We start from the raw sequence: 15,848 nt of genomic DNA, 5'->3' as shown, positions 1-15,848 counted from the left end.
GACACCATTGATCACAACATCATGTTAGACAGACTGAGGCACTGGGTGGGGATCTCTGGTACTGCCCTAGAATGGTTTTCATCCTACCTGTCAAATAGGAAGTTTTCTGTGTCTGTAAACAACTATGTCTCCTCATTCTGTCCAGTTAAATATGGTGTGCCTCAGGGGTCGGTCTTAGGACCCATTTTGTTTTCCTTGTATCTGCTTCCCCTTGGACAGAGTTCACTTAACAACTGCCTTTGTGAAGTTAAAAAATGGTCGTCAAATAATTTCCTCCAGCTGAACTCAGACAAAACAGAAATCCTGGTCATCGGGTCTCAGCAGATGGCAAATCAAATACTGCCATCTGCTGGTTCCCTAGTAAATCACATTAAGCCTGTGGCAAAGAACCTTGGTGTTTGGTTTGATAGTAATTAAAATTTCGAGCAGCACACCACAAAGCTTGTTCAATCATGTTTTTATCAACTTAGAAATATAGCAAAAATTCGATCTATGTTAACTTTTAAGGACACCGAGACCATTTTACACGCCTTCATCTCATCACGCCTGGATTATTGCAACAGCCTTTTCACCTGTTTAACCCAAAAATCTATTGATCGACTCCAGACTGTCCAGAACTCAGCTGCCAGGCTTTTAACCAGAACAAAGAAATATGACCACATTACTCCTATTTTAGCTTCATTACACTGGCTCCCAGTATGTTTTAGAATTGACTTTAAAATTCTATTGATCACTTTTAAAGCTCTTCATGGCCTCTCGCCTTGTTATATTTCTGAACTTTTAGTCCCATACGCACCAGCACGTAGCTTGAGATCCTCGGGCAGAGGTCTGCTGTCTGTTCCAGAGTCTCGACTGAAAACTAAAGGGGACAGAGCGTTTGCTGTCAGGGCCCCGAGGCTCTGGAACAGCCTGCCCGAGGAAATCAGGTCGGCTGAGTCAGTGAACTCTTTTAAGTCCCTTCTTAAAACATACTTTTATAGGAGAGCTTTTCCCGATCTTATTTGACTTTATTTTATCCCTTTTATTTTATTGTATTTTACTAATTTTATATTTATCTTAAACGTGTATTTTAGTCTTTTCAATGTTTTCATGTATTATTGTCTCTTGGGTATTATTGTCTTTACACTTGTTAAAGCACTTTGTAACCTGTTTTTGAAAAGTGCTCTACAAATAAAGATTATTATAATAATCAATATTTCAATGTTATGTAATTTGGCACTTGGTTGTATGGACAGAAATGGTGTTTTAAAGATATCTCCCAATAAAAGTCAACATTTAAACAGTAAATATTGCCAAAATATGGACATTCACTTGGTATATTTTATAAATATTGGATGATAACGGTTGTATTTTAGTTTCATCACATTTACAGTTAGATTCTAGGTGTATTAGAAGATAATCAGTTTTTTATAATCTTCATTATTGTATTAAAATATAGCTTTTTTACCTTGCAAGAATGAAAATATATTATATATAAATATATAATTTATTAATGTTGCGGGACGTGTGCCATCATTCGGTTCTGAATGCGTGTTTAACAGTTTGGACACATGGTGTTTGTATTTTAAAAAATGTGCTGTAGATATAAAGAATTCTGCACATGGTGGAGCAACAACTGAAGCAGACTTCAGTTTTAACTGATGCATGTTGACGACGATGACGTCTTTCTTTAATATCTGCTCGGGGTTACTTCACTCTGGTTTGTAGAGTTAATAAAACTGAACGTTCATTCCAGGTGTGCGACGGGACAGAAATTTCAGTATTCAGAGATTCTTTAAATAATTCTGATCTTGACATGTTGAAATAAAGTGTGAGCAGTGGGAGGTGATGACAGTGCTGATCTCCATCACAGCATCTGTCCTCTCAGGATGTTACCCAACAGCCAAGCTATGACAAAGGCTTATTAATATACATTTATACTAAATGTGGACATGGTTCCTGTTAAAGTCAGCAGCGTGAAAGTCTTTATCTCCCTCTGATCGTCTGTCAGGAAGTTACTCAGCATCAGACCTGCAGACAGTGTGAGGAAGTTACATGTTAGACATTACTGAAAGATTATTTATTTAACTATAAAGATTCTTCAGATGAGATATCAGGTGGAATTCAAACCTTCCAACACCTGCTGCTGCTGGAACTGACTCCAGGACCAGGTTTGGGGTAGAGAAACAGGATAATGTCCACGTGGTTCAGGTAGCTGTAGGATGTGTTTCAGAGTGTTTGGGATGACTGTGTGTTGGAGATTAAAACTAAGAACAACATTATGAAAACAGCTGTCTTAGATGAAGCAGGAAGAGGTCTGTACTAGTGTTGTAGTCAAGACCCCCCTAACCGAGACCAAGTCAAGACCAAGACCAGAGTTTATCGAGACCAGACCAAGACTTTTAGGGGCAGACAATCAGACAATGCAAAAACAATTTGATATTCCCAAAGTTATGGTCTTGAAATAAAATCCCAAGTCCTTAATGTCCGAGAACAAATGCGGTCGAGACCGAGACAAGACCATCAAAAAGTGGTCTTAAGACCAAGACCGGTCTCGAGTATTACAACACTAGTCTGTACCCCTGCTGACCAAAGACCTCCAGTCTGCCCGAGTACCTGAAGGTCGGACGCTGCTTTCATTCACCATTTATACATGAAAATAAAATAATGTGATTATCATTCCCAGTATATAGGATAATATTAAACCCTGAGGTTTTGAGAAAAATGACTGCTCCGCTATTTCAATTAAATAAACACAAAATGATTGCACTTTTTTGGGGCATTTCATCATTTTACAAGACTACTAACACAGCTCGCATGGGTCTCAGTTACTGTTGACAGTTTTAGACATAGCCTATGCATATTAGCAAGTTATGGCGTAAGAGAGAAAAGGTTTAATAGCCAATGGTAACTTGATCAACATCCTGGTTGAATCAGAGTGATGGGAGAACCAGAGAACGGCTGTTCACGGAAATGCTGGCCGCCTACAAGAGCTCCTCCGCCGGGTCCTCATGGACCATAGTGTCACAGCTCCGACAAAAATTATTTCTCGCTTCTTCCATGAGATCACTAGTTATGATAAAAAAGATCGCTTCGAAGACACTGTGTTCACTTCAATACGCCTTGAAACGGTGGACTTTGGGTAATGTAGGCCTCAGTCCTATATCACCCATGTTATTTCCAAAGAAGAGCACTACATTACCCACAAGCCCCATGGATGTTTAACCGGTGTAGTCCTCTGTCCTATATCACCCAGGTTATTTCAATCGAAGGGCACTACATTACCCAGAGACCCCTGCTCCACCGTTTCAAGGCGTATGGAAGTAAACACAGCGTCTTCGGAGCGATCTTTTTTATCATAACTAGTGTAAACTGATCGATCTCGTAGCTCCTTCGTCAGCGTGGATCGTACTGCAGAATCACAGTGGATCATCCAGCCGAACGCTGGGCCGAACAGATGCTCGCAACCCGCCGTGAGTGAACCGTAACATTTATGGCGAGAGAGGTTGCCTGCAGCCTAACGTTAGCTGTCCGCGGTTGCTACCGCTAAAGAGCAGGGTTAACGTTACCCTTCCCTCCAGGCAGGTAATATTGTATGAAGAATATGCGAGGGAGAGATAGACTGCAGGAGAAATATGCCAGAAGCAAGATATTATTTCAGCCGGAGCTCCGCCGTGCACCCGGGGCTACATTCCTATAACTGCGGCAGAGCAGCTGATACTTGTCCGCGCGGTTTTCTGGTTCCGCTGCTGTTTGGTGAGAGTTGACACTAGCCATTTGTCTGGTCGGAGTCTACATTGTTGGAAGAGTCAGCGATGGACAGACAGACTGGAGGAAAAATAAACACGAAGCAGGATATTTTTTTCAGCCGGAGCTCCGCCGTGCACCCGGGTCTCCAGCCCATTAGAACGCCGCGCACGCGTTCGTCTAGGCGGGCAGCTCTGCAGACGTTACTGGCCGGTACGTCCACGTTCCACACGGAGCCACAGAGAACCGCCTAAGCATGGCAGTGGACTCGACAAGCCGCCCGCCATGACCTCTATAAAGGGGGAGAACCACACCCAAAACCGCACCATTTCCCTAACGCCAGACATCTTTTTTTTATTGATAAATGTGTGCACATCCCCGTTCATGTATATGGGAGTCGGTGAGGAACAGAGGGACTGCAGGAGGCAGGAGGAAGAAGCGAGAAATAATTTTTGTCGGAGCTCCGCTGTGACACCGACACTACGGTCCATGTCGACCCGGCGGAGGAGCGCTTGTAGGCGGCCAGCATTTCCGGGAACAGCCGGTCTCTGGTTCTCCCATCACTCTGATTCAACCACATGCCACAAAAAGGTAAGCAGTGCCATCTGCTGGGAAGGAGTGAAAACCCCATATTCCATCCTTTTTTTTAACAGACAGAAGGGGTGATACACTGTAAAAAATATTTTTGTGTGGTAACTTAAGCTAAATATTTTTAATGTTATAATGAGTTTCAATGAGGACATCTTTGTCCTCAGGGTTGGCTTTGTAACAATAGCGTTTACAGCGTGTATTTTCCACACTATAAAAAAATTTCAAAGCTTTTTAAAAAATTTAGAAAAAAAAAAACTTAGATTCACCAAAAATCATGCCCATTGCATAAACACACTCAAAATGGCAATAAAATCAAAATTGCAAAAGCCAAAAATGTCCTTAGGTATAAATGAGGGATGTGTGACCTAAGATCAACGGAGTGAAAGGAGAGTCAATAACAAACAGACTAATCAGCTCATGATGCTTGCCAGAGAGCTGGAGCGGCGTGGTCCTGGAGGTCACTCTAGCTAAGAGTCTGCAATCCAGGGCATTTACTACCAGGGGTTCTTTGAGGGGAATGGTGGCCAGGCCAAATTGTTTAACTACAGTAGTGTCCAAAAAATTCATCCGCTCCTGAATGGAGTATGGCTTGCAAAACATTAGACTGACCTTTGAAATTGATGTGTCTTGGAGGAGAGTGCTTGAGATTGACGGGAAGGTGAAGTAGCTGAGGTCCGGCTCACAAGAATGCTTACCACTTCTAGCGAGCTCGCCTGTTTAACGGCCGTCTGGAGGCGGTGGCGAGGTGGTGGCCAGGCTGGCAGCAGTACAGGCAGCAGTTGGCCTTTCTGCAACGCTGACGTTCTTCGGGGCTCAGCTGGTACTGACCCAATTGCACGGGCTCAGCCTCCGGAGTACACTCCCTACGAGCAGCGTCCTGTGGAGGGAATGAAGCAAGCTACAGTAAATCATTAGAGCTTACCAATCTGGAGGGGTGAGGAGCGTGTGGCCGAGGACTATCAGTGTTTCTTGCTTGCTGTCTCTCCTTCTTTCCTGGAAGTGGTTGGCTTTGCGAATGAATAAATAGATTAATTCATTATTCCAGCCACTCTCCACAGCCAGTGTCCCGAACTCACTTGCATACTCGACAATGCTGGCGGGCTTACGGACTAAGCAGGATGGGAAAAGGTCCAGACAGCTGGCAGACAAGGTGTTTCAGGTGGAGTGACTGACAGTGTCAGCCTGGGGCAGAGGAAAAACAGGTTAGTCTTCCGAAACAGAACAATAGGCAAGCACGGGTTTTTATTGCTGTGTGAAACGACATACGCATTACTTCACAATGAGCCAGCGGGGATGGGATGTCTGTCCCTCTCCTAAAAAGCCGTGGCAAATTGCAGATACCGGTCAGGTGTGCTGATGAGGATAATGTTTAGGTGTGGGATAAGCCCGCATCAGACACGCCCCAAGATCCCATGCAGGAGAGAGAGAGAGAGAGAGAGCACAAACAAGGACAGATAAACAAAATCACACCAACCCCCGAGGACGTTAATGAAACAAAAACACTCACACACAGAAGTCACAGCCAGGGACTCAGGACATCTTTAATATCTGCTCAGGATTACTTCAATCTGGTTTGTAGAGTTAATGAAACTGAATGTTCATTCCAGGTGTGTGACGGGACAGAAATTTCAGTATTCAGAGATTCTTTAAATAATTCTGATCTTGACATGTTGATGTGACGTGAGCAGTGGGAGGTGATGACAGTGCTGATCTCTATCACAGCATCGGTCCTCTCAGGATGTTACCCAACAGCCAAGCTGTGACAAAAGCTAACTAATATACCACTTCCCAACATTTCTACCAAATATGGACATGATTCTTGTTAAAGTCAGCAGGGTGAAAGTGTTTATCTCCCTCTGATCGTCTGTCAGGCAGTTACTCAACATCAGAACTGCAGACGGTGTGAGGAAGTTACACGTTAACCATTACTGAAAGATTATTTATTTAGCTATAAAGATTCTTCAGATGAAATATCAGGTGAATATGTGGTGTATGGGTACTCACCCCTGCTGACCAAAGACCTCCAGTCTGCCCGAGTACCTGAAGGTCGGACATCTTCCCGTCCAGTCTTCTGCTCAACTGAAGGCTAAGTTTCATCATATTAATGGTCATCCCAAAACCCTCAGAACTCCTTCATACTTCAAGTAAACCCCAGAACCCTCACAACAAGCCTATACCCAAAGTACCCCCTCATCAATCTTGAGAAGCTCCCCATACCGTGATCATCCTGTCCCTGAGTACAACCCATACCCTGAGTACAGACCACTATTACCACCCTCATACCTCAAGTTTGAATGATTTTTCACATAAATCAGTATGTCATTACAGAAAAAGAATTACATGTTTTCAGTCAGTCAGTACTGCAGAAAGTTTCTCTGTGTTTGTGCAGCAACAAAGGTGCTGAGGCACAATAAACAGCCTGTAACTCATCCACAAACCCCCTGAAGCAAGTCTGTTGAAATACTAGCACATTTCCAGATTTACACTTCTGTTTCTCAGACTTTGTGAGGAGTTTGGACCGATGCAAGTTAGCAATTAAAAAAATGCCTGTAGTACATTTTTCCGATGACGTCTTTCTTTAATATCTGCTCGAGGACAGACCGGCCTCACGCACGGACTTCGACAGACCGGCCTCACGCACGGACTTAATGATTATTAAGTTTTGGCCCCCAGATTTCACTATAATATAGAATTATTGGTTCCAGTACAAATTGGAAAATTTTCAGCCAGATTTCAATTGGAATATATATTTTAATGTTTCTTTTTATTGCATGACCTGATGTTTGTGATGTCAATGAGAGTTTCCATGGATGCTTTTGTGAGGTGGCCCAGTTTAGTAATGCCGGCCTCAACAAATTTAGCAGAAGAAAATATTGCACTTCTAATGAAGCTGTTATTAAACAGCGGCTCCTCATAAATCCACATTCCTGGCCTAGGGTCAGAAGTTTGTGTGACTGTCAGTGTCTGCCAGGCATTAATCACCAAGCTGCAGAAAGGTGTGAGTCAGGTCAACTTCAGATGGTCTGAGCAGAAATAACTGCTTATCCAGCCCAAGCTGGCCAGCGTTCCTGAGAAGCAGTCAAGCAGGACCTAACCAGCAGCGACTGCAGCCATACAGCAGCCTCTGTGCCGTCTGCAGTCTGAAGGCCGCGCTTCTGGACAGAATATCTACAAGTCCTTGTCCTCCCTCTGCCACAGGGAGATACAAGACAGACGCCCTCAGCCAGTGTTGACCGGACAAGAAGAAATTTACCAGGAGCCACTGCACCTCTTTCAGTAGGCCTGCCGGTGGCACCAACACGATGATCTTGTGCCACAGAGATGATGCGACCAGGTTATTCACTATCAGAGCTCTTCCCCTATAGGACAGGTGAGGTAGCAACCATTTCCATTTAGACAACCTGGCTTCTACCTTTTCCAGCCTCTGAAAGTCCTCACTCCCTAAAAAAAACTCCTAGGCTTTTTAGACCCCTTTTTCCCCACCTAAGGTTCCCAGGAAGAACAGGAGTGCTCCCCACCTGCCACTCCCCCACTAAACAAGCTTCACTTTTTCCCCAGTTCACCTTGGCAGAGGAAGCTTTTCCATACAAGGCCAGGCTTTCTTCAACCTCTTGAATGTCTCCCTGATTGCAAATAAATACATTTACATCATCAGCATATGCTGATACAACAACAGGGGTGCCTGAGCCAGCTCTGGCAGTGAGAGACCCCTCAGTCTGCTCCTGAACCTGCAGAGGAGAGACTCAATAGCAATGCTCTATAGCTGGCCTGAGATGGGGCAGCCTTGCCTCAACCCACCTCCCACCTTCACCACACAACAAGCATTACGGTACAGCAGCTTTGCCCAAGACAGAAAACCCTCCCCAACACCAAAAGCCTGTAAGGTAGAAAAAAGAAAATTATGATCCACACGGTTGAAAGCCTTCTCCTGGTCCACAGATATGATACCAACATTGATTTTATATACTTTGCAAATATCAAACACATCTCTCAATAAGAATAAATTATCAACCATGGACCTGTCCAGTACACAGTATCATTGATCTGCACCAATTAAAAGGTCAATAACAGTTTTCAATCTATTTGATAAGGCCTTTGAGAGAATCTTATAGTTAGTGCATTAAAGAGCTACTGGTCTCCAGTTCTTTAAAAAGGGCTAAATCTCCTTTCTTAGGCAGAAGAGACAGAACTGCACGCCTACAGGATGCTGGAAGTGTCTCTTTTTTAAAACACTCTTTAGAAACGTCCATAAGGTCCTGTCCCATGATGGTCCAGAAGTGTTTAAAAAAAGTCTAATGATAAACCATCTATTCCTGGAGCCTTGCCAGATGCCATCTGAGAAACAGCAGCAGTCAGTTCATCAAGAGTTATATCCAAACCCAGAGCCTCCTGATCTCCTGGACCCAGCTGAGGAAGCCCCTGGTGAAGCTCCACAGTCCACATCACAGCCGTCTGCAGTCTGTATAAAAGTCTACCGCATGCTTCCTCATCTCCGGTGGGTCTGTGGTCACCTTCCCATCAGGGAGGCGGAGACACACCATCTGTTTTTTAGAAGCAACTGACTTCTCTAAGTTAAAGAAGAAAGTGGTTGGTGCATCTATGTCCTGTACTCTGGTGAAGTGTGCTCGGACTAAAGCCCCTTTGACTCTCTCCAGCAGGAAGGAGTTAAGCTCTTGTTTTTTAGATCGTAGAAAGAAAATCATCTTTCTCAGATCTCCAGTAAGCCCAAAACAATTTGAAATTTTCACAAAAATTAAGATCATGTAATAAGACATTAAAACTAAATGATGGTCTGTAAAAACTACTGGGATGATCTGACAGTTAAAAACTCCGGCAGTAAAAGAACCAGGTACATAAAACCTGTCTAATCTAGCTGCACTTACTCTACCATCCTCCAGAGAATACAAGTCAACACTCTGAGAGTAGCTGTCTGCTATAGAGAAGCTATCAGAGTCAGGTTCACAGGTTCACAGTCCATATCACCATGGCCACGAGCAGACTTCACCTGATCATCTGGCTCACTATCAGGGCCGACACACTCCAGCAGGACGTCTCTCGGGTCCTCCCACAGGTGGCTCCAGAACTGCCTGTAGAGCTCTGCAGGGAGTCCGTCCACACCGGGTGCCTTGCCTGATGTCAGCTGTCCCACTGCAGTGGTGAGTTCCTCCGGTGTTAAAACAGAGTCCAGGAGAAGTTGTGCAGTGGCATCTCCATCGCAAACCTCTGCTGTGAAAAGATCCGTGTAAAAAGTCACTGCTTCCTTCCTCATCTCAGCGGGATCAGTTGTTAGGCCGCCATTAGGGAGACGGAGGCATTTTCTTGGCTTTTCCTGTAATAGTTTTCTATTGTCTGGATTGTTGCTAGTGACTATTAGATTCTCTAACTGTTGTATTTCTATTTCTAGAGCTTGTATTGTGGACCAGGTTTGATTTGCAGAATGTGCTGGGCCTTTCCCACTTTCCACCACTGACTAAGTGACTCAAACCCTGCCTTCTCTCCACGCCAGTGGCTCCAAAAATTCTTAAAAGTCTCACAAAAAAATCTGTCCTGCAGAAGTTTACGTTGAAATGCCTAAAAGAGTTGTTCCTTTTAACGGGTGAGGAAACTAATTGCATGGTGGCCACGTGATGATCAGTGAAGCAGGTGTGATGAGGCTGTATGCTAACCTAGATGTGATAGTTTCTATCAAGTGTCGCTGCCCTCTCCCCGTGGCTTGAAACCTGAACCCATGTGTATTGTCTTACGCTGAGGATAGCGTTGTGACGGATGACAGATGTGGTTTCTGACTATTCCTGTCTAGTGTGAAATGTATGGTAGAGTTCCAGTCTCCTGCTACTGCAAGATGCTCTCTAGTGTCCTGATTTCCAAATGCGACACTCAGAAAGTTAAAGAAATCTACCCGTTCTGTGCCCTGATTCGGTGAATAGATATTAATAAAACAAAATTTTCAGTTTAGATCACTACTCTCACTACACACTCCCTCAGAGAGAGAGAGAGAGAGAGAGAGAGAGAGAGAGAGAGAGAGACAGAAACCACCTTTATTTACAACATACAAATAAAACCAGTCTGTTACCACTAGCAAACTTTGTTGCAAAATCTCAATTACGGGGAAAAAATAAAAAAACACAAAAGAAAAGACAAAAAAAAGAAACAACAACAAACTGACTTAAAAAGTCAACAGTAAATCATAATTTTTATCAACTCTACATAACACTTCATTTATAGCCCAAGTATTCACGAATATTGGTAAGCACCCAACCAAAGTATAGTATGCATACTCTATCCTGAGCCTTGATGCAACCAAACCCTTGAACATCAGCAAAGGATCTAAAGTATCTTTACCAAGCATCTTATTTTTCCTTGTTTTCCAAATAGTGAGTTTGGCAGTTCCAAACACAACATTTAGTAAAACCAAATCATGTTTACGACTGGTGACATACTTTGGCCCAAAAATAAACAATTGAGGAGATAAATCCTCACCTAAAGCTGATACCCATTGAGATAAAAAGGAGAACAAATTACCCAGCCGTTCACATTGCACAAAAAGATGAAAAACATTTTCGTTTTCAGAACAAAATAAACAATCCGCCTCTACATTTGGATTGAGGTGCACCACATGTCTGTTCGTAGCTATTGCACTGTGTACTATCCTCCATTGTAAATCACCAGTCCGTTTATCAATGGGGCGTTTGTACAGTGACCGCCAACTACCCCTGGGGGAAATGTCCACTCCAAAAAAATCTGTCCATTTAGATGAGTTCACTCCGGACAGAAGATGTATATTGGTCACTTTCACACAAGTCACATACAGAGCCTTTTCCCCAGCAGACTCAAAAGTATCCAGCTGAGGAGTTTTAAAAGACAATATAAGATTTCCCCCCTCATGCCATCCCCGTACATCGGCAGCTATCTTCAAGGAAGGAAATTCATAGTCACGTACAGCCATCCATTCTTTAACATGGTTGGAGTTATTAACAAACAGTATCTGATCATGATTCAGCTCTCCAAGCACCTCGTCAGTCATTTGTTTCAAAAATCGAGCAGATTTTATCCCAGTTCTCTCACTCAGGGTCTCCAAACTAACGCTTAGAACATGTCCAAGTTTTACACATCCAGCAGTTATCAGTCGTGATGACACATTGACAGAGCACAAGTGTCTAGAAGGCAAAAAGGGATTCTGAAACAATGGCTCCTCCATCAGCCAAAAACCTGCATGTATTCCAGCAGGTCTTGAGACAGAGAAAACTTTCCAGGCTTCCATCACAGATCTATAGAATGGAGTCAAACCTGTTAAAGTTGTTTCATTCAGATTCAATAAAAAGAGATGTTTATCAAGTCCCATGTTGCCTGCTTTCCTCAAAAGTGCAACTGCAGTGTTGGACCAAGCAATATCACCGTAATACAGCAGTCTCTGAGCAGCTTGAAGACAAAAGGCCATGAGTCTTGATCTGATGTTCACAAGACCTTGCCCCCCTTCTTGCACTGGCAAAAAAAGTACTGCTGATCGGACCCAATGCTGTCCTGACCAAAAAAAATTCACCAGCAACCTTTGAATGTCTTGAACTAGTCCAACGGGAGGCTGTAGCACAATAAATTTATGCCACAGCGCAGAAGCGACCAAATTATTGGCAACTAAAACTCTCCCCCTATAGGATAGCTGGGGTAGCAACCAGTTCCATTTAGACGATCGGGTGCACACTCTCTCCAAAACTCCCTCCCAGTTTTTCTTCCGAAACTCTTCTGATCCCAAAAACACACCAAGCAATTTCAGCCCCTTTCTGTTCCAGTTTAAAATACCTGGTAGTTGTGGGAGATTTTCAAAATGTCTTTGACCTGACCAAAAAGCTTCAGTCTTATCCCAGTTTACTTTAGCTGATGATGCCCCTTCATACAACTCAAGTGCTCTAGACAAAGCTTTTATATCATTATTATCATTAACAAAAACCGTTACATCGTCAGCATAAGCGGTAATTTTAGTTCTTAAATCTTGATGCATTGTGGGTATTGATAGACCATTTAAAGTTTTTCTTAAATTAAAAATTAAGGGCTCAATGGCGATACTGTACAATTGCGCCCTGATAGGGGGCAACCCTGTCTGATGCCCCTTGACACCACAATGGGTCGACTTAGGCCACCCCCCACCTTGACCATGCAAGAAGCTCCAGTGTACAACAAACGTATCCACTTGATAAAATCCTGACCAAACCCAAATGCAACAAGTAGATTAAAAATATAATTATGATCAACACGATCAAAAGCTTTCTCTTGGTCTAAAGCAATCAATCCAACTTCTGCATTAAACATTTTACAGATATCCAAGGTATCTCTTACTAAAAACAGGTTATCCATAATGGATCTTTTTGGAATGCAATAGGTTTGGTCTTGATGAATTATCAAATATAAAAACTCCTTAAGCCTATTTGACAGACATTTAGACAAGATTTTATACTCTGTTGTTAATAAAGCAACAGGTCTCCAGTTCTTCAGCAGAGTCAAGTCTCCCTTTTTTGGTAGTAGGGACAACACAGCACGTTGACATGTGGCAGGTAGAATGCCATCCTTATAGCTTTCACAGAACACTTCATAAAGGTCCATTCCAATGTATTTCTACAACTGTTTATAAAAATCAGAAGTCAACCCATCAATCCCAGGGGAGCGTCCAGAATTCAACTAAACTATAACTCATTTGAAAGTCTTGTTCTTAGTCTTTCGCACCCAAGTTGGAAATCACTGCAACCAATTCTTTTTGTTATAGTGTACCGAGCACCTGGCCCGTATTCTGAATTCTTATCTGAATTTGCAGAGTTTTTGTCAACTTTAGTCCTTAAAACGGACAAAGTTATTATTGTAGGGGATTTTAATATTCATGTAGATGTTGAGAATGACAGCTTCAGTACTGCGTTTATCTCTTTGTTAGATTCCATCGGCTTCTCTCAGAGTGTTCATGAACCGACTCACTGTTTTAACCACACCCTTGACCTTGTTTTGGTGTATGGTATTGAAATTGAACATTTAGTGGTGTTCCCACAGAATCCCTCTTTATCCGACCACTGTTTGATAACTTTTGAGTTTGTATTGCTGAACTACTCGCCATTGGGCAAAAATTTCTATACAAGATGTCTGTCTGATAGTGCTATAGCTAAATTTAAGGATGCGATTCCATCAGCTCTAAATACATTATCTAGTCACAAAGTAACGGAGGACTCCTATGCTAATTTCAGTCCCTCCCAAGTCGATCAACTTGTTGATAGTGCTGCTGGCTCGCTGCGAATGACACTCGACTCTGTAGCCCCTCTAAAAAAGAAAATACTAAAACAAAGACGGTTAGCTCCATGGTATAATACTGAAACTCGCAAATTAAAGCAAATATCACGGAAACTTGAGAGGAATTGGCGTTCCACCAAAGTGGAAAATTCTCGTTTAATTTGGCAAGATAGTCTTAAAACTTATAGGAAGGCCCTCCGTAATGCCAGAGCAGCGTACTACTCGTCATTAATAGAGGAAAATAGGAACAACCCCAGGTTTCTTTTCAGCACTGTAGCCAGGCTGACAGAGAGTCACAGCTCTATTGAGCCAAGTATTCCCATAGCTCTCAGTAGTTACGACTTCATGAGCTTCTTTAATGATAAAATTCTAGCTATTAGAGACAAAATTCACCAAGACCTGCCCTCAACTGGCACCGACTTATCTCTAAACTCAGGAACCTTAGAAACAGCTGTAGAACCAGATACATGTTTAGACTGTTTTGCTTCCCTCAATCTTTACCAACTAACTTCAATAATTTCTTCATCTAAACCATCAACCTGCCTCTTAGACCCCATCCCGACTAGGCTGCTTAAAGATGTTTTACCCTTAGTCAGCACCTCTATACTAGATATGATCAATCTATCTTTATCAACAGGCTATGTACCACAGTACTTTAAAGTAGCTGTAATTAAACCTCTTCTGAAAAAGCCCAAACTTGATCCGGATGTTTTATCAAACTATAGACCTATATCTAACCTTCCATTTCTCTCTAAGGTTCTGGAGAAAGCAGTTGCTAAACAGCTGTGTGACTTTCTACAGAGCAATAGTTTATTTGAGGATTTTCAGTCAGGATTTAGAGCTCATCATAGCACAGAGACAGCACTGGTGAAAATTACTAATGACCTCCTTATTGCATCAGACAAAGGACTTGTCTCTGTACTGGTTTTATTAGATCTTAGTGCTGCATTTGATACCATTGACCATCAGATCCTATTGCAGAGACTGGAATATTTCATTGGCATTAAAGGAACCGCTCTAAGCTGGTTTAAGTCCTATTTATCAGATCGATTTCAGTTTGTACATGTTAACGATGAGTCCTCCATGCACGCCAAAGTTACTCATGGAGTTCCTCAAGGATCTGTCCTTGGACCAATCCTCTTCACTTTATATATGCTTCCTTTAGGCAATATTATCAGGAAACATTCCATAAGCTTTCATTGTTATGCAGATGATACTCAGTTATATCTATCGATCAAGCCAGATGAAACTCATCAGTTAGCTAAACTTCAAATGTGCCTTCAGGATGTTAAAACCTGGATGAGCTGTAATTTTCTTATGTTAAACTCAGATAAAACTGAAGTTATTGTTCTGGGGCCTAAGCACCTCCGTGACGCATTATCTAAAGATATAGTTTCCCTGGATGGCATCGCCTTGGCCTCCAGCACCACTGTGAGGAATCTTGGAGTTATCTTTGATCAGGACATGTCGTTTAAGTCCCACATTAAGCAAATTTCAAGGACCGCCTTTTTTCACCTACGTAATATTGCGAAAATCAGGAACATCCTGTCTAAAAATGATGCAGAAAAACTAGTCCATGCATTTGTTACTTCTAGGCTGGATTACTGCAATTCCTTATTATCAGGCTGCTCGAAAAAGTCCATTAAGACTCTTCAGCTGATCCAGAATGCTGCAGCACGTGTTCTGACAGGAACCAGGAAAAGAGATCACATTTCTCCTGTTTTAGCTTCTTTGCATTGGCTTCCAGTAAAATCCAGAATAGAATTTAAAATCATTCTTCTTACCTACAAAGCTCTTAATGGTCAGGCACCATCTTATCTTAAAGAGCTCATAGTACCTTACTACCCCACCAGAGCACTGCGCTCCCAGAATGCAGGGTTACTTGTGGTTCCTAGAGTCTCCAAAAGTAGACTAGGAGCCAGAGCGTTCAGCTATCAAGCTCCTCTCCTGTGGAACCAGGTTCCAGTTTGGGTTCAGGAGGCAGACACCATCTCCACATTTAAGAGTAGGCTTAAGACTTTCCTCTTTGATAAAGCTTATAGTTAGGGCTGGCTCAGGTAGTCCTGAACCATCCCTTAGTTATGCTGCTATAGGCCTAGACTGCCGGGGGATTTCCCATGATGCACTGAGCTCCTCTCTCCTCTACTTTCTCTCCCTCTGTATGCAACCTTATCCCATTATTGCATGTTACTAACACAACTTCTCCCCTTTCTGGTAGTCTTGTGCTTTCTCGTCCCTCTCCTCTCTCCTCCTATCACTTCCTGCAG

Source organism: Micropterus salmoides, unplaced genomic scaffold (genome assembly GCF_014851395.1).
Source record: "Micropterus salmoides isolate LMB-PRFRI ecotype aquatic unplaced genomic scaffold, ASM1485139v1 Ms_hic_scaffold_10, whole genome shotgun sequence".
NCBI classification, from domain to species: Eukaryota; Metazoa; Chordata; class Actinopteri; order Centrarchiformes; family Centrarchidae; genus Micropterus; species Micropterus salmoides.
This window is presented reverse-complemented; position numbering follows the sequence as displayed.